The sequence below is a fragment of the Octopus sinensis genome, linkage group LG13 (genome assembly GCF_006345805.1).
Source record: "Octopus sinensis linkage group LG13, ASM634580v1, whole genome shotgun sequence".
NCBI classification, from domain to species: Eukaryota; Metazoa; Mollusca; class Cephalopoda; order Octopoda; family Octopodidae; genus Octopus; species Octopus sinensis.
Genome location: NC_043009.1, coordinates 40,567,612 through 40,586,879, shown reverse-complemented (window position 1 = coordinate 40,586,879; position 19,268 = coordinate 40,567,612). Strand labels below are relative to the sequence as shown.

General features: G+C 38.3%; 1 non-coding gene across 1 annotated transcript; it reads left to right on the top strand.

Moving 5' to 3' along the window:
- Positions 1–16,022: 16,022 nt before the first annotated feature.
- On the top strand, positions 16,023–16,126 carry LOC115218721. The gene has a single exon (XR_003882266.1). It is a non-coding gene; the product is annotated as a U6 spliceosomal RNA (small nuclear RNA).
- Positions 16,127–19,268: the final 3,142 nt, after the last annotated feature.

Below are 19,268 nucleotides of genomic sequence, written 5' to 3'. Positions count from 1 at the left end.
GATTAAAACAATGACAACAACAGTAACAACAAGACTAGAACGGAGAACAACAAAAATAAGATTTGACTGGAGCTGAACAACAACAACGACAGCAGCAGCAACACAACAACAACGACGACGACGACGACAACACCAACAACAACATGAAGTGAATGGGATACAACAATATTTGATGGAATAACAGCAACAACAATAACAACAATTGACTGGAATCGATAATAATGGTTTCAAATTTTGGCACGAGGCCGGCAGATTTAGGACTGGCACTTCATTTTATCAACCCCGGAAAAAAAAAATGAAAGGTAAAGTTGACCTAAGCGGCATTTGATCTCAGAACGTAAAGAGCCAGAAAAAATGCCACTAAACATTTTGCCCAACGCGCTAACCATTCTGTGAACTCACCACCTTAGATGCTCAACAATAATAATGGTTTAAAATTTTGGAACAACGGCAGCAATTTCTGGGAGGGAGTGAGTCGTTTACAGCGACGCCAGTACTCAACTGGTACTTATTTTATCGACCCTGAAGGGATGAAAGGCAAACACGACCTCGGCGGAATTTGAACTCAGAACGTAAAGACAGACGAAATGCCGCTAAGCATTTTGTCTAGCGCGCTAACGATTCTGTCAGCTTACCGCCTTAGGAACCGAACAATAATAATAACAATACTCTTTACTCTTTTACTTGTTTCAGTCATCTGACTGCGGCCATGTTGGAGCACCGCCTTTAGTCGAGCAAATCGACCGCAGGACTTAGCCTAGTACTTATTCCATCGGTCTCTTTTGCCGAACCGCTACGTTACAGAGACGTAAACGCACCAGCATCGGTTGTCAAGCGATGTTGGGAGGGACAGACACACACACACGCCACACACACACACACACACACACACACACACACACACATATATATATATATACGACGGGCTTCCTTCAGTTTCCGTCTACCAAATCCACTCACAAGGCTTTGGTCAGCCCGAGACTATAGTAGAAGACACTTGCTCAAGGTGACACGCTGTGGTAATGAACTCGGAACCATGTGGTTGGCAAGCAAGCTACTTACCACACAGCCACTCCTGCGCCTATATGATTTTGAGTTTTAGCACATAGCCAGCAAGTTTGGGGGAGGGGATGAGCCGATTACATAGACCACGTACTCAATTGGTACTTATTTTATCGACCCCGAAAGGCTGAAAGGCAAAGCCGACCTCGGCGGAATTCGAACTCAGAACGTAAAGACAGACGAAATGCTGCTAAGCATTTTGCTCGGTGTCCTAACGATTCTGCCAGCTCACCGCCTTTAATAATAATAATAATAATAATAATAATATAATAATAATAATAATAATAATAACACTCTCTCTCCACTCCTTTTCTGCTTGGCACTGTCACCTCTATCTGATATGCTAAATAGAACTGGATGCGGATATAAATGTTATGGCAAAACGATCAGCCACCTTTTATATATGGATGACCTAAAACTATACGCTGCAAATGACAAACAGCTGGAAACACTATTAAAGGCAGTTCATGGATTTACCAAAGAAATAGAAATGAAATTTGGATTAGAAAAATGCGCCAAAGTAACCATGAAAAGAGGAAAACTAGTTAAGAGTAGTAACATCACACTAGATAAAACCAATGAAATAAAAGAATTAGACCAAAGCCAAACTTACAAATACTTAGGAATCCATGAACTAGATAAGACACAACACACACAAATGAAAGAGAAAATAAAAAAAGAATATTATAGACGAGTTAGATCAATACTTAAAACAGAGCTCAATGCTAAAAACAAGATAATAGGTATTAACACTTTAGCTGTCCCAGTTATAAGTTACAGCTACAATATCCTTAACTGGACACGAAATGAACTGACCAAAATAGATAGGAAAACAAGAAAAATAATGACAGGGTCTAGGATGCATCACCCAAAATCTGACATAGAAAGACTATATATACAACCAATAGAAGGTGGTAGAGGCCTTATACAGCTGGAAAACTACTATAAAATAACCACCATAAGACTGCAAACATATCTACTTCAGAAGGAAGGAAAACTGATACAAATAGCGGCAAAACACGAGCAAAACAAAAAACTGTTCTCAGTATTTAAGGAAGCTGACAAATACAAACAAGAAATCATACCACCTAATAAATATGAAGAAGAAGAAGAAGAAAATGAAGAAACAACAAAAGCTATAAAACAAATGAAATCCAAACTAAAAATAGAACAGCAACGAACCATGATAAAACGATGGCAAGAAAAGCCCCTTCATGGTAAATACTGGACTAAACTAAACGCAAAAGAAATAGACAAAGAAAAATCCCAGCAATGGTTGAGAAGCTCAGGACTCAAAGCAGAGACAGAGGGATTTTTAATTGCAGCACAAGACCAAAGCCTCCCCACCAGAAATTACCAAAAACATGTAATGAAAAGAAATATTACAAGTAACTGCAGAATATGTGGAGATGGACAAGAAACAATAAATCATATTATCTCTGGCTGCCCAGTCCTAGCTAAGAAGGAATATATTCACAGACATGACAAAGTTGGAACCTACATACACTGGAAGCTACGCCAACATTATGGAATAACAACAGAAAAAAGATGGTATAGGCACACACCAGAAAAGGTCACAGAAAACGAGAAAGCAACCATACTCTGGGATATGCCGATACACACAGATAGAGAAATTAAGGCCAACAGACCAGATATAGTTGTCAGAGATCACGAAGAAAAAAAATGCTTTCTAATTGATGTATCAATACCGGCAGATGACAACGTGTCTCTAAAAGAAATGGAGAAACTTTCAAAATACAAAGACCTGGAAATAGAGGTAACCAGAATGTGGAATCTAAAAACAGAAACAATTCTATCATAGTAGGTGCATTAGGCATGATAAAAAAATATTCAGACAAATACATAACAAAAACACCAGGACTTACAAACACATATAACATACAGAAAATTGCACTACTAGGCACTGCACACATCCTACGCAGAACACATTCCATACAATAACCATCAGAGCATCACAACAAATCACAGCACATACCTAAGGCACACAGAGCTGCGCTCGGTAGTGAAGTGAAAGCACGCTATAAAAATAAAACTATTGAATGATAATAATAATGATAATAATAATAATTACATAGGATAATAATAATAATCATGAGCGTATTTGGGGCGGGATGCGGAGTGGGAGAGCTTTCTTTATTTCACCCTAGGTTGGTCAATGTCTTTGGTGGTGTTTCATTTGTTGTTGTGGATGGTTTTGCCAGTGCTGGTGTTAGTTATGGTCCTCGCCCCGGCGTAGGAAGCAGTGGAGACCTTCGACCCCTTGCACCTTTTATCAGTTGATGGCAGAAGGCTCGCAAATGGGTTGTTTCTCCACAAACGAAACAATATGGTATTTTGCCTTCAGTCATTAGGTGTATTACCGTCCCGTTTTGGAGATGGATGTGGTCCGGGATCCTTTCTACGTTTTCTGGCCAAATCTGAAAAAATATCTGCAGATCAGCCCCGGACCAGTTCTCCTTGGTAGCTTTTGCCGCATCTATCGGGACGGCATCTGGCTCTTCCTCAATTACACATCTCAAAGTCCACCGAATATCAAGTCCTGGTGAAATCCTTGGAATGCGGACACATACTTTGCTTTTTCCCATGTGGGAGGGGTACATTATGAACTTGATGGTTTTGCAAGGGGTCATTGAGTGCTTCATAGCAAGGGCCTCTGACTTAAAAAACACCGAAATGGTGCCGTATTATCTGTCCCTTGCTATTTATTCGGTGTCATCACTGATGCATCTGAGTGCAGCTTCAATATCTGCTTGTGCTTTTAAAGCCAATTTCCTCGTCCCTGCTGAGGTGAATCCGAAATACGCCGTTCTCCTCTCCACTGCTTCAATGGCCTCTGCCGGGACAGTTAAGTTGGCCCAGGTTTGCTCATGTTTGATGGGTTTCCAGGCTTGGGCCAACCTTTCATTTTTGTTATGAAGTCTAGGCTGTATCGCGGTCTCTTTTTGCTGCTGCGAAAGTGTCCTTGTTGTTGTTGTTGCTGCTACTGCTGCTGTTGTTGTTGTCATTGTTTTGGTTGGTGTTATTATCGTTGTTGTTGCCATCGCTGCTACTGCTACCGTTGCTGTCTCTCGTATTTTTGATGTTGCTACCACTACTGCTACTGCTGCTGCTGGCACTGGTGGTAGCGGTGGAGATGGTAGTGTTTTCGCTTATGGTGTTGGTGCTTGAAATTTTCGTCTCTTGTTTCTGCAGTGATAAAGAGGAGGAAAGAAGCAAGGGGAATTCATTTTCATACGTTCCACTTGCGCTATTGTTGTTGTTTTTGTTATTGTTGCTACAGAGTCACTATCTTGTTTAACTTGGCTGTTCTATGTTGCGGATAACCCGCTGTTCTTTTCAGCGGACAGAGGGTTTTCGTTCGCCATTTTTGATTTAAAAAAAGAGTTGTGTTGTAACCCAAACAAATCCCAGAATAGCCCCTAAGGACTACAAATAGGAAAGAACTAAACAGTTCCCAAAGGTTCTGGTTTGTTTAACCAAGTAACAATAACAATAGGCGTAGGCGTAGGAGTGGCTGCATGGTTCTGCGTTCAGTCCCACCGCGTGGCACCTTGGGTAAGTGTCTGCTACTATAGCCTCGGGCCGACCAAAGCCTTGTGAGTGGATTTGCTAGATGGAAACTGAAGGAAGCCCGCCGTATATATGTATATATATATGTACGTGTGTGTGTCTGTGTTTGTCTCCCCAACATCGCTTGACAACCGATGCTGGTGTGTTTACGTCCCCGTAACTTAGAGGTTCGGCAAGAGAGACCGATGGAATAAGTACTAGGTTTACAAAGAATAAATCCTGGGGTCGATTTGTTTGAGTAAAGGCTGTGCTCCAGCATGGCCACAGTCACATGACTGAAACAAGTAAAAGAGTAAAGGAGAGTAAAGTGTAACAAATGTACAATGTAAAGCAATGACTAACGATGGATTGAAGCACTCCGTCGGTTACGACGACGAGGGTTCCGGTTGATCCGAATCAACGGAACAGCCTGCTCGTGAAATTAACGTGTAAGTGGCTGAGCACTCCACAGACATGTGTACCCTTAACGTAGTTCTCGGGGATATTCAGCGTGACACAGAGAGTGACAAGACCGGCCTTTTGAAATACAGGTACAACAGAAACAGGAAGTAAGAGTGAGAGAAAGTCGTGGTGAAAGAGTACAGCAGGGATCACCACCATCCCCTGCCGGAGCCTCGTGGAAATTTAGGTGTTTTCGCTCAATAAACACTCACAACGCCCGGTCTGGGTATCGAAACCGCGATCCTATGACCGCGAGTCCGCTGCCCTAACCACTGGGCCATTGCGCCTCCACAATGACTAACGATATGAATAATAGCAAAACTTATGCAGCGATGTGCGATACGTGTCGCTAGACGAACAACAACAACAATAATAATAATAATAATAACCACCACAACAACAACGATGGACTGAAGCGCAAGAACAACAACGTCAAGTGTTCAAAGGAGAACAACAACAGCAATTAAAACAAGAACTGACTGGAGCACAAGAACAACAACAAGAATTGATTGGAATTAAGCAACAATAAGAACAACAACTTACAGACAACATTATTTTTTTAATCGGCTTTACAAAAAGATAACAGAAATATTTTGGTTTTCTATCAAGATGGAACCATTTCAAGTCAGAATCACATCCCACTGGTGACAAGTAAAACCAAACAACATGTCTTCTGTTGATATTAAGTTCTTTCAATATTTTTATTTTTTAATTTTTTATTATATATCGAATTTTAAACAGTTGAGATTTGGGAATGTATGGAAAGGAAAAAAATTAAAATTTAAAAAAAACTATTTCAATATATATATATTTAGCGAAAGCTTGGCTGTGTTTTTAAGAAAATCGTTTCGTAATCATACGGTTCGATCCTACTAGCTTTTACTCTCTTTTACTTGTTTCGGTCATTTGACTGTACTGTGGCCATGCTGGAGCACCGCCTTTAGTCGAGCAAATCGACTCCAGGACTTATTCTTTGCAAGCCTAGTACTTATTCTATCGGTCTCTTTTGCTGAACCATTAAGTTACGGGGACATAAACACACCAGCATCATTTGTCAAGCGATGTTGGGGAGGGGGGGACAAATACAGACACACAAAAACATACACTCATACATACATATATACACACACACACCACACACACACATATATATATACATATATATACATATATATACACATATATATGACGGGCTCCTTTCAGTTTCCGTCTACCAAATCCACTCACAAGGCTTTGGTCGGCCTGAGACTATAGTAGAAGACACTTGCCCAAGGTGCCACACAGTGGGACTGAACCCGGAACCATGTGGTTGGTAAGCAAGCTACTTACCACACAGCCACTCCTGCGACTATAAATTCGTACAAAACTGAAGCAAATTTTCTCTAAAGTGCTCGATAAAATATTCAAGGCGAATTAAAGAATTTCCATTGCTATGACTATAGTTTATTAGAGAGATAAAAGTAAAATAGAAATAAGGAAACAGAAGATTTATTATAAAACGTATAAACTTGTTGTCTAACCACTTGCAAGTGAGTATGATTTGGTAACATATACCATGCTTTCGCTACAAATCCTCTGTCAGCCTGGATCTCTCATTGATCCAGCATGACATCGAGGATGCAGCAAAAGGAGAGAGAAAGTGAGAGGAATACAGCATCACCTTGAACTAGTACTGATTTTCAGCTGCATAGACTGAAGGAGCGTAAAATGGAGAACAACAAACGCCAGGCAGCGCTTTGTGTCCTCAATGATACAAAGTACAGCCTCGTCCAGGAATCGAACCCATCACCTTAAATTTTCAAAAAATGTATTACATTGGTATAGAATTAAAATCATTTAAGATTATATGTATGTTAGTGGTTAGATATTTTTATGTCGCAGACCATCAATGACCATTTTGGAGTCTATCTATCTGTCTGTCTGTCACCATCATATTGGGGAGAGGGGAGAGAACACACATACACATATATACGATGGGCTTCCACACAGTTTCCTTGTACCGAATACCTGACACGGCATCGGTCGATCCAGGTCTATAGTATAAGACACTAGCTCAACATGCCGCGCTATGAAATTGAACCAGGAATCACCTTGATGCAAAGCGAGAATCTTAGCCACATAGCTATGCCGGCATGTACGTTCATAAAGATTTGTTTTATTAAAAATTTGGTATTCACTATTTCCAGACTATTTAGTAACACACACACACGCGCGCGCGCACATGATTAAAATTTCCTTCTAAAACAATTATGCTTCGTCTAATGTCTAATTAAAACCAATGAGGTGTGGAGGGTGGTTTGTGCGTTAAATATTCATATGAGTTCCGGTTTTGGGAAATCGTAGAAAAATTTCACGACGAAGAAACACGATAGAGAAGTAATTCGAAACCGCTTTCGGCCGATTTGAAATATTGACTTAGAGGACATAAAAGAGGTTGTATAGTATGTATGAGTGTGGAGGCGCAATGGCCAAGTGGTTTGGGCAGCGGACTCGCGTTTTTGATTTCCAGATCGGGCGTTGTGTGTGTTATTGAGCGAAAACACCTAAAGCTACACGAGGCTCCGGCAGGGGGTGGTGGTGACCCCTGTTGTACTCTTTCGCCCCAACTTTCCCTCACTCTTTCTTCCTGTTTCTTGAGTAACGCTGCGATGGACTGGCGTCCCGTCCAGCTGGGGGGAACACATACGCCATAGAAACCAGGAAACCGGGACCACGAGCCTGGCTAGACTTGAAAAGGACGCATAAAAATTTAAAAAAAAAATAGTATGTATGATATAGTGCAGTGGGTCTTTAAGGGTTGTGGGTTTAGAATCACAGAACTGAAAGTTTGCATTTGGTTATGGTTATTCGATAATTCTGGTATGACTATATTTTGGATAAGTATCCGAATTTACCGAGATAGACAGGTAGTAGGCCCCGAATTCCTGTTGGTGGTACTCGTAGGAACGCAGTTTTGACATGTAGCGCATTTTGAGCATTTTATTTTTTACACCTAGTGTAACCCATCCTTCTCCAGGTCAAAACACAATTTCTTTCAGAAGGTGATAGAGACTGAAAGAAAGAAAGGAAGAAAGAAGGATGGAAGGAAGGAAGGTAAAGTATTTACCCTGATACTGATCTAGTGCTTTATTTATCGATTCAAAAGAAGAAAGGTGAAGCTGACCACGGCGGGGTTTAAACTCAGAACGTAGAAAACCAGGACGAATATTGCAAGCCTAACAATTCAGCTAAATACCGGCCGTATAGTTATACATACGTACGTACGCATGCTTGCTCGGTTGTGCGTATGTGTATGTGTCTGTGCGCGTTTCTGTTGATGGAGCAAAATCTCTTTTTCCGAATGTGCAGGAAGCCGGCTAAGAAAACAATAAAACATTGGATAGATATGTAAATCGATTTTCAATTGTGAACTTAAGTAAGAAAATGTTAATAAGGATGTCGACGACGAGTGATTACAGCGATGCTGACTATGCAGGTACATATGTATGTGTGTTTGGTGCGTGTAGTGTATGTGTGTAGTGTGTGTGTAAAGGAGAACCTAAATAGCATAAAAGATTATAAATAGGAAACACAGTAGCAGTCTTGTAATGCAGAAGCAGTATACACAATCAAATATAGAATAGAGTAAATAGACGAACGTATCAATACACAGAGTTTAGCTTGAGGGCAGAGAAGATCGTAAAGCGTGCATTGAATACACACACACACACACCACACACACACACACACACACACATACACACACACACACACACACACACACACACACACATGTATGTATGTAAGTACGTACGTATAAGGAAAGAAAGAGATAAATAGATAGGTGGATGAACAATGGATACAATAGGTGAATGTATGATTCACATGTAAAAATCAGCAAATCTGTGAATAGATTAACCAGGGACATGTAGCTTTATGCACAACAACTAAAGCAAACTGTTCGATCTGGTGCAGAGCTCAATAGAAGTATTGCTTTAGGTAAATCCTTGCTAAAGAATAACTTACCTTCTACCATGACAAGATGACCGTGTGAGAAATTATTATTATTATTATTATATTATTATTATTATTATTATTATTATTATTATTATTATCATTATTATTATTACATCATCATCATCATCATCATCATCATCATCATCATCATCATCATCATTATTATTATTATTATATTATCATTATTATTATTATTATTATATATTATTATTATTATTATTATTATTATTATTATTATTATTATTATTATATTATTATTATTATTATTATCATTATTATCATTATTATTATTAATATTATTATTATTATTATTATATTATTATTATTATTATTATTATTATTATTATTACCGCCACCTTAGAGAAGGCGGAGGTATTGTTTTCAGTCGCGTTTGTCTGTCTGTTTGTTTGTCCGTGGACAAGATGTTTCAAGAACCGCTGAATGGATTCGGATGAAACTTTCAGGGATGTTTGGCCTCGTGACTGGCACGAACTGATTAGATTTTGGGATCGATCTGATACCGGACGAAGATTCTGGATTATTTTTGTTTGTTTTTTTTTTACTTAATTTTTGAGAGCGGTCGGGTTCAGTTTTAGTATTCTCGTTTGTGAGAGCAATCGAGTTTATTTCAGATATTTCGTCTGCCGCTACGTTCTGAGTTCAAATTCCGCCGAGGTCGACTTTATCTTTCAAGCTTTCGGGGTCGATAAATTATGTACCAGTTGCGTACTCGGGTCGATCTAATCGACTGCCCTCTCCCCCACCCCTCAGAATTTCGGGATTTGTGCCTGGAGTAGAAAAGATTAATGTAGGTAACAGAAGTACTGTTTCATAGTTTTGATATTAAATTCAAAAAGCTTTGGTCTGTTTCTGGCATAGAATGTCGCGCTTATTATTATTATAGCTAAGGGAGGTATCTCTTGTAGACCGTTTGAAACCTCTCCCGGTCGCTTTACCTGCCAGAAATAGCAGTCCAAGTGCTCTTTCATCACATACCAGTACTGGATGTTCGAGAACCAAATAAAGGACAGCTTTTCAATCCCAGAATCATCCTGATTCCAGAAAATACAATATGTCTATGTAGAGCAAATGTAGACTGAAATACAGGGGTCCTGGACAGACGGAATTTCACTTTTATGTATATCGAAATTTCGACCTCGGCCGCTTAGCTCGTCGAAAATTTTCGTCGTTTTTGTTTGTTTGTTTGTTAGTTTGCTTCTTTCTTTCTTTCTTTCTTTCTTTCTTTCTTTCTTCCTTTCTTTCTTTCTTTCTTTCTTTCTTTCTTTCTTTCTTTCTTTCTTTCTTTCTTTCTTTCTTCTTTCTTTTATTCTTTCTTTTTACCGCTAAGAAGGCGAACCTACTGTCTGTGCGAACCTACTGTTTGCTGCTAAACAGGATTGGTTCAGATCCAGGCCAGCTTTCGGAATCGAACTTCTGCCTTACAAGTCCGAGAACTAATTCTTTCACTCTTTCACTTGTTTCAGTCATTTGACTGCAGCCATGCAAGAGAATCACCTTGAAGGATTTTAGTCGAACAAATCGATCCCAGCACTTATTTTTTAAGCTTAATACTTACTCTATCTGTCCCTTAAACCGAACCTCTATGTCACGGGGACGTAAACACACCAATACCAATTCTCAAGTGGTGATAGGGGGACAAACACAAACACAAAGATACGCACATATAAATATATACATATAAGAACACGTGTGTTTGAAAATGTTTAACGAAAGCGTTTACACACTAGAAAAAAACTTCTTCCCTAAAAAGGTTAGTAACATCCTCATTTTCATAACACTTTTTAAAAGAGAAATAATTTTTTTAGAAAAATCACCTTTACACTTCAAAAATTGTATAAAGTAACCCTCATAAACTTTCAAATATATATATATATATATAAAGTAATCCTCAAAGACTTTCAAATACGTATGTAGGTATGTATGTATGTATGTATGTATGTATGTATGTATATATATATATATATAGTCTATCTGGATGTTTTGTTGTCCTATTTTTGTATCACCTAACTGTCCGGTTGTTTTGCATCCTTGCCCCATTTTGTATATATATATATATATATATATATATATATACACATACATACAGATAATACATATGTATATATATTTATATTATTAATAATAAAGAGTACGGACGCTTGTACATCCACAAAATTATTTTTATATTTTATATTTTCATACACCATAGTATATATATATATATGACGGGATTCTTTCAGTTTCCGTCTACTAAATCTATTCACAAGGCTTTGGTTGGCCCAAGACTATAATTGAAGACACTTGGCTAAGGTGCTATGCAGTGGGATTAAACTCAGAACCATGTGGTTGGGAAGCAAGATTCTTACCACACAGCCACACACTCTCATTCAGACAGTCAGACACACGGAGTGCAGAATTGGAACTAGAGCCTGATGCAACTTACAACATTCAATTATATCACCTGTATCACAATGAACTCAATGATCAAAGGAATCCAATTTTTTCTTTTGTATTACCAAAGGTAAAAAGGATTCTTTCGTAAAATAGTATAGCTACAGAGTAAACGAATAAAAAAAAAGTACAGATCTCATCTACATATATTTTGGTTTCAAAAGAACTGGAATCGACATTTGTCGCTTATAAATGATGGTCATTTCAGGCAAGAAATATAAGTGATAGATGGAGGAAATGGGGTTTGAACCAATGACTTGGTGGTTCAGGATTCAAAGTATTTTCAATACAAAACATTTTTGGCTTCCGTATGCTTTCAATTTCACACACACACACACGAGGACAGTCCCCGAAATAATGCAAAAGTGAGCATTTACATTGATATCAAATTTTGACACAAGGCTAGTGTTTTGTGGGAGGGAGTAAGTTGTTTACAGCAACCCCGGTACTCAACTGGTATTTATTTTATCGTCCCGGAAGAAATACAAGACAAAGTCGACATCGGAAGTATTTGAACTCAGAACTTAAAGACGGACGAAATGTCGCTAAGCATTTTTCTCGACGTGCTAACGATTCTACCAGCTCTCCACCTTATGTATCTTTTACATTATCTAACATATTTCGTTCAGATTGTATTTGCTAGTAGAGTAATTCTTCCTCTATAGTGATTCTTTCCCCCGTTCTTTGTCATTGTAAGCAAGTAATGAGTTCCGAACAGAAGCAAACGTGCCATTATTGAGGTTTTGACAAAGTAAGTGTGCAGGCTGTCCAGCATCCACAGAAGACCACAAGTTTTTTTATAGAGATGACACCACTAACAAGAAAAATGTGTACAGATGAATGAAGAATTTTAATGAAGTTGGAAACAGCTTTGCAGAAAAAAAATTTGTAGTGGAGATTATCACCTGCAACGGCTGACACGAATCGCTAGCGAGTGGATGCAATGATTTCGTGCAGACAGATGAGTCACAATCTTTAAGTTTGCCAAACAACTGGACTGCGATCACAGTGCATTACAGAAAACAGTGGAATTCTTTGAGTATCGGAAAGTGTGTGAAAAGAGGGTACCTAGGGAGTTGGCCATACTTTTATGATCCCTAAACGAAGGCTTATTCTGTGGAATAGCATCGTACCTCTTTTCCGAGGCCTAAGAAGTTGGAGCCAGCGATCGGCACAGAGAGTCACGGTGACTGCTTTTTGGGGGATGACAAAGGTGTTGTTTTCTTTGATCTTCTGGAACATGGCTCAACCATCCGGTACCTGAGACACTAAAGAGGCTTGGAGAAGCCGTTAGGAGGAAAACACCCGAACAAGAATTTGAAAACGATCTACATTCACCGCGATATTGCATTACAACACACAGATTTGATAACAAGCCATGCAATCGGCAAATTGGACAGCTCAGTAGTCCCCTACATCAGCTGTACAGCTGGGGTTTACCATCCTCGGATTTCCACCTGCTCGGTCCAATGAAAGACAGTCAACGGGAGACAATGATTTGATGATGCAGATGAGGTGAAAAGGGCTGTAAAGAAGTTAGTGCTTAAGGGGCACACCCGAAATTTTTCCACATGGATTCTGAAGTTGGGGTCAGTGATGGTACAAATATATCGCTTGTGATGGAGACTGCGTTGTGTAACTCCTTCGTATAGAGGAAGAGTTATTCAACATATGCTATTTGAATGACTTGTGTCAGTCACTAAAAAATTTGTCTACATATGCAATACTTTCGGTATAGCTTTCTCTCTCTCTCTCTCTCTCTCTCTCCCACACACACTCTCTCACATACACACACTCTCTGTCACACACACACTTCCTCTCTCTCTCACACACATAATCGCTGTTGTATTTTGTCTATGGCGATCAACTATATTTCTCAGTAAAACTCCTCCCCAAAGTAATGTCATTTACTCATAGCCTCCTCAGCCTCCTCAGATACCTCCTTTCTTTCCTTCTCTTCTTCCTCTTCCACCTCCACCCCTCCTCCCTTCCATCTCCTCCTTTCTTTCCTTCTCTTCTTCTTCCTCCTCCTTACCCTCCTCCTTTCCTTCTCTTCTTCCTCCTCCTCCACCTCCACCTCCTCCTCCACCTCCACCTCCACATCCTCCTCCACCTCCACCTCCTCCTCCTTTCTTTCCTTTTCTTCCTCCTCCTCCTTACCCAACTTTCCTTCTCTTCTTCCCCCACTCCTCCTCCTCCTCCCCCTTTCTTCCTTTTTCTTCCTCTGCCTCCTTACCCTCCTCCTTTCTCTCCTTCTCTTCTTCCTCTTCCACAACCTCCTCTTCTCTTTCTTCTCCTTTCCCTCCGCATTCACTTCCCCCTCTTCTCCTTCTTCCTCCTCGTACTCTTCCTCCTCCATCTCTTCCTATTCTTCTTCTTTTTCCTCCTCCTCCTCCTCCTCTCCTCTTCTGCCCCCCTCATCTTCATCCTCCTCCTCCTCTGCTTATGATTCTTTCACTGGTTGTGTGTGTTTGTGTAGCATTCTGCCACTTATTGCGTGCTTCCATACACAGAATGTCCACCCATCCTGCACTTCTTATGTTAACTTTCTGCTCTAAGATGCAAAAGCATGACTGGAGAGTCAGCCAACGTTTAGATCGGCTCTATTATACACAGACATATACACACACCTATATATGTAAATATGTATGCACACATACATATATATACACATACGTGTATATATATATATATGTGTGTGTGTGTATATATACACATAGATATATATATACACAGGAATATACATATATATATATACATATGTATATTTGTGTATATGTATATATATATGTATATATATGTATATATGCATATATGTGCATGTGTATATATGCATATATATATGTATATACATATATGTACATACATCTAAATATATATATATGTGTGTGTGTGTATGCATATATATATATATATGCACACATTCACACACACTCACACATACACACACATGTGCACACACACACACACACACACAAATACGTTTAGTTTTTTTTTCTTTTCTGCTCATTCCCAATGCATTTTCGATCAAACATTCTTCTATAAAAAAAACTAAACAACAACAAAAAAATGACAGCAATTCTGCAGCCACAGGCTGAAAACAAGGTTTCTGTAATTTCGAAAAGACTTTTACATAATCTTCACGTATTGTTATATATCGTGCAGCGAAGAAAACAATGGCAGTATTTACTCCATAGTCACCGTTGGTGGCCTTAAACGATTGTTTCAGTTTAATCTAAACTTCACCAGGCTAAACTAATTGTACGAAGGAAATAGCAGCAGAAATTGTATACAATATCTTTCAGCTGTTTATCAGGAGGGTGGAATTCTGTAAACTGTTTCAAAGATATTTATTTATCTTAAAACGACGGTCTAATACATACTCAGCTTGCACCGCAAATACGTTCGTATGTTCATTGTTCTATGAATTCTCAGTATGGCCGACTTATTCCGATAAGTCACTGGTTTCAAGAATTGTAATTCTCTTGTCTTTATCTGGTTAAACCATATTTTTTTTATTTTCTGTTTTTTTTTTGTTTTTAAATACCATTTCTTTTCTTCTCGTCATTCATATATAACTACATGCACAAATATTTCATTTATTTGTCTTATGAGTAAATTTCACTTTACGCTGATGCCAAATTTGTGTCTACGGGACTGGAAAAAGAAAACAATACACGCACAAAAAATAATACTATCTTTAAGCAAGAAGACCAACTATCATTATTATTATTATTATTATTATTATTATTATTATTATTATTATTATTATTATTATGGATAGTAACAAACTGTTTTAGACGTGATAGATGGTCTTCATATTGATTTATTTTAATGATAGATTTTACATTAATGATGAATAAGGATGAATAATTTTTAGGTAATTGCTGATTTTATGGTAGTTTTGGATAACGATTGCTTCTTTCTTTTCCTTTTTTTCCTCTTTTTCTTCTGTATTCTTTCTTTCTTTTTTCTTTTTTTTGGCTTCATATGTCTGTCCAAAGAAATATTTGGAATATTTTCAAATTGCAGCATTTGGAATTTAAAACTGAATATTATTAAGTTAGTGTATAGTTATAGAATTTACGTTCCGATGATTGTAGACATTTTCATTAGTATTCACAGAAAACTACATTTTTTTTCTATGCACATACATACGCATTTTACGCACATGGGTATGTATGTGTACGCACGTACACACACCAACACATCCACAGCGACACACCGACACATATATGTGTACACAATCATATATAATATATATATATATATATATATATATAATATGTATGTATATATGTATGTCTATGTATATATAATATATATATATAAAATATGTATGTATATATATGTACGTATGTATGTATGTATGTATGTATGTATGTATATATATATAATATATATAATATATATAATATATATATATATATATATATAATATGTATGTATATATGTATGTCTGTATATATATATATATATATATATTGCTTTGGTAATACATATGCTAAAAATCGGAACGATATAGAGATCAGCATGGCCCCTATGCAACGATGACACGCAAATTCGTGAAGCGCTCCATATTTTCTAAATATAGGCGCAAGACTGGCTGAGTGGTAAGAAGCTTGCTTCTCGACCACATGGTTCTGGGTTCAATCCCACTGCGTGACATCTTGGGCAAGTGTCTTCTACTATAGCCTCGGGCCAGAGCCTTGTGAGTAGATTTAGTAGACGGAAACTGAAAGAAGCCCGTCGTGTATATATATGTATATGTGTGTATTTGTTATTTGTGTCTCTTTGTCACCCCCAACCATCTCTTGACAACGGATGTTGGTGCGTTTACACCCCCGTAATTCAGCGTTTTGGCAAAAAGAGAGCGATAGAATAAGTACTAGGCTTACCAGCAATAAGTCCTGGGGTCGATTTGTTCGACTAAAGGCGATGCTCCATCATATAGCCATAGTCAAATGACTGAAACACGTAAAACGAAAACGAATATGAATATATGTATCATTTGCTTGTTTCAGTCATACACATACATATTCACATATATATATACATACTTTTGTATATGATATATATATATATATATATATATATATATATAATATATATATATATATATATATATATATATATATATATACGTATGTATACATAACATATATGCCTATAAGTATGTTCATACATATATACATATATATGCATGTGTAAAACACGTGTATATATATATGTATATATATATGTGTGTGTGTGTGTGCTCACATGTGTATACACCCACACACGCACTCGCATGCGCGTCCACTAATACCAGTGATCAAGCTGTCAGTATAAATACAGTAAATCTACCATTTTACTAAGCAGGTGTTTATTGTATTTCATTCAAGGTTTCCCAGTTACTAGAGCACAGTGACCTTTGACAATCACTTCATGACTTAAAATGTTGGAAGGGCGACAGAGTGACAGAAATATTGCTGTGTTTTTTTTTTTTATATTTCTAGTTACATTTTTTTTTTTTACATTATGCGTTCAAATCCGGCTGATGCAGCTTTTGACTTTCTTCTAGAATCGATAAGATGAAATAAGTGCCATTTTAGTACTAAGAAGTCTATCTAACAACATAGAAAGCGTCTTGTATTAGACATTAAAGTAATGGAACCGGCCTAAGGCTGTCAATATGGCAGGTTGTAGAGTGCCTGATAAAATAACTCTAAACCATCTTAGTTCTGTGTTCTAGAATTCAAACCTCATCAAAGTTGAGTGTATGCTTTTCTTGTCAGTTCTTACCCGGGTTTGATAAAGTCAATTTTATTATAAGTAAAGCAGTGAGCTGGCAGAATTGATAGAACTTCGGGAAAAATGCCTTCCTATATTTGATCCGGCTCTTTACATTCAGAGTTCAAAATCCGCTGAGTTCATCTTTGCCTTTCAACCTTTCGTAGTCGATAAAAAAAAAGAAAAAAGAAGAAAAACTACCAATCAAGTACCGAAGTCAATGCAATCCACTTGCCCACTTTACCTCAAAACCGAAGGCCTTGCGCCAAAATTAGGGACAATTATTATCCTGGATTCGACGCAACTAAATATACTGTTTCGCTATAAAAATTAACCCTGTATTCGATCCAAAAGCTTACTGCTTCCTTCCGTTCTCCATTCCTTCCTTCCTCCTTCCTTCCTTCCTTCCTTCCTTCCTTCCTTCTTCCTTCCTTCCTTCCTTCCTTCCTTCCTTCCTTCCTTCCTTCCTTCCTTCCTTCCTTCCTTCCTTCTTCCTTCCTTCCTTCCTTCCTGCCTTCCTTCCTTCCTTCCTTCCTTCCTTCCTTCCTTCCTTCCTTCCTTCCTTCCTTCCTTCCTCCTTCCTTCCTTCCTTCCTTCCTTCCTCTTCCTTCCTTCCTTCCTTCCTTCCTTCCTTCCAGCCTTCCGGCCTTCCTTCCTTCCATTTTCACTGCCCACTATGTTCACTAGAATTGATGGGATAGAGTTATCTGGTACCTCGACCATAGGGTCCTTTCAGAAGCAACCATTATTACGTTTCTCTGCTGCATTCCAAAGCGTCTCGAACTGAGACAACGGATATTATCCAACCATTTTACTCTTGATTTAACCCTAGGTCTCCTGTTGGTTGGTTCGGCATGCAAAACCTCTCTTAGGATTTTTTCCTGTCATGTGGTAAGTGCATCAGAGAACACCACGCGCTGTATGCTCCGATTCTCCTCAAACTAAGTTCAAAACCCATCGAGTTCAACTTTGCTTTTCATCCTTCTGGGTCGATAAATAAAGTGCCACTCTAGGGCGGTGGATTACCAGAATTATTAACGTGTCGGACAAAATACCTCGCGGTATCTGTCTTACCTGTTTTCGGTGGCAGTTCAACTTCATGACATTGCTTATGAAAGTCTAATGAAGTGCAAAACAAGATTAATTATGTGATGCGAGTTCATAAATGTAATATGCATTCGAACTGGCGCAGGAAGATTTTTGTCTTCAGTTTCACCTGAAGCAGAAACTTTCATCAAAAGCGCTTTTTATCACGTTAAACCCGTCTCCAGAACACACCAGGTTGACAACATTATTTATCACACTGAAAGGCAACGAGCTTGTGGAATAGTTATCGCACCAAACAAAATGTTTAGCAGCATCTCGTCCCTCTTTATGTTTTGAGCTCAAACTTCGCAAAGTTCGACTTTGCTTTTCATCTTTTCGGGGTCTATGATAAAATAAGTATCAGTCAGTACTGGGGTCGATGTAATCGACTATCCCTTTCCCCTAATATTTCAGACCTTTTTTGCCTATAGTAGAAAGGATTATTTATTACACTCGAAGGTTGTGGATTGGCAGAATCGTTAGCGCGTCAGATAAAATAAGATATCGGTATATCTTTTGGCCCTTTACGCACTGAGTTCAAATGCCGCTAGAGTCAACTTCACCTTTTATTTTTCTGGGTCAATAAAATTACTACCAGTTGCACCTTGAGGTCGATATAATTGACTTTACTCTTCCCCTGAAATTGTTGGCCTCGTGCCAAATTCTGAAACAAATGTAATTTTATTAAACTGGAAGTTGGCGATGGAATATGACAACCATTCCCATGATTAGCTGTAAAAGACAAATGGATACTAGTGGAAAGCTACAATTTACTATGTGACATGCAGAGACATGCATGATTATACATGTACAAGTTCTGTTTCCATCAATAATTAGAAGTGGGTCAGAGGATATCTTTAATGAACTCG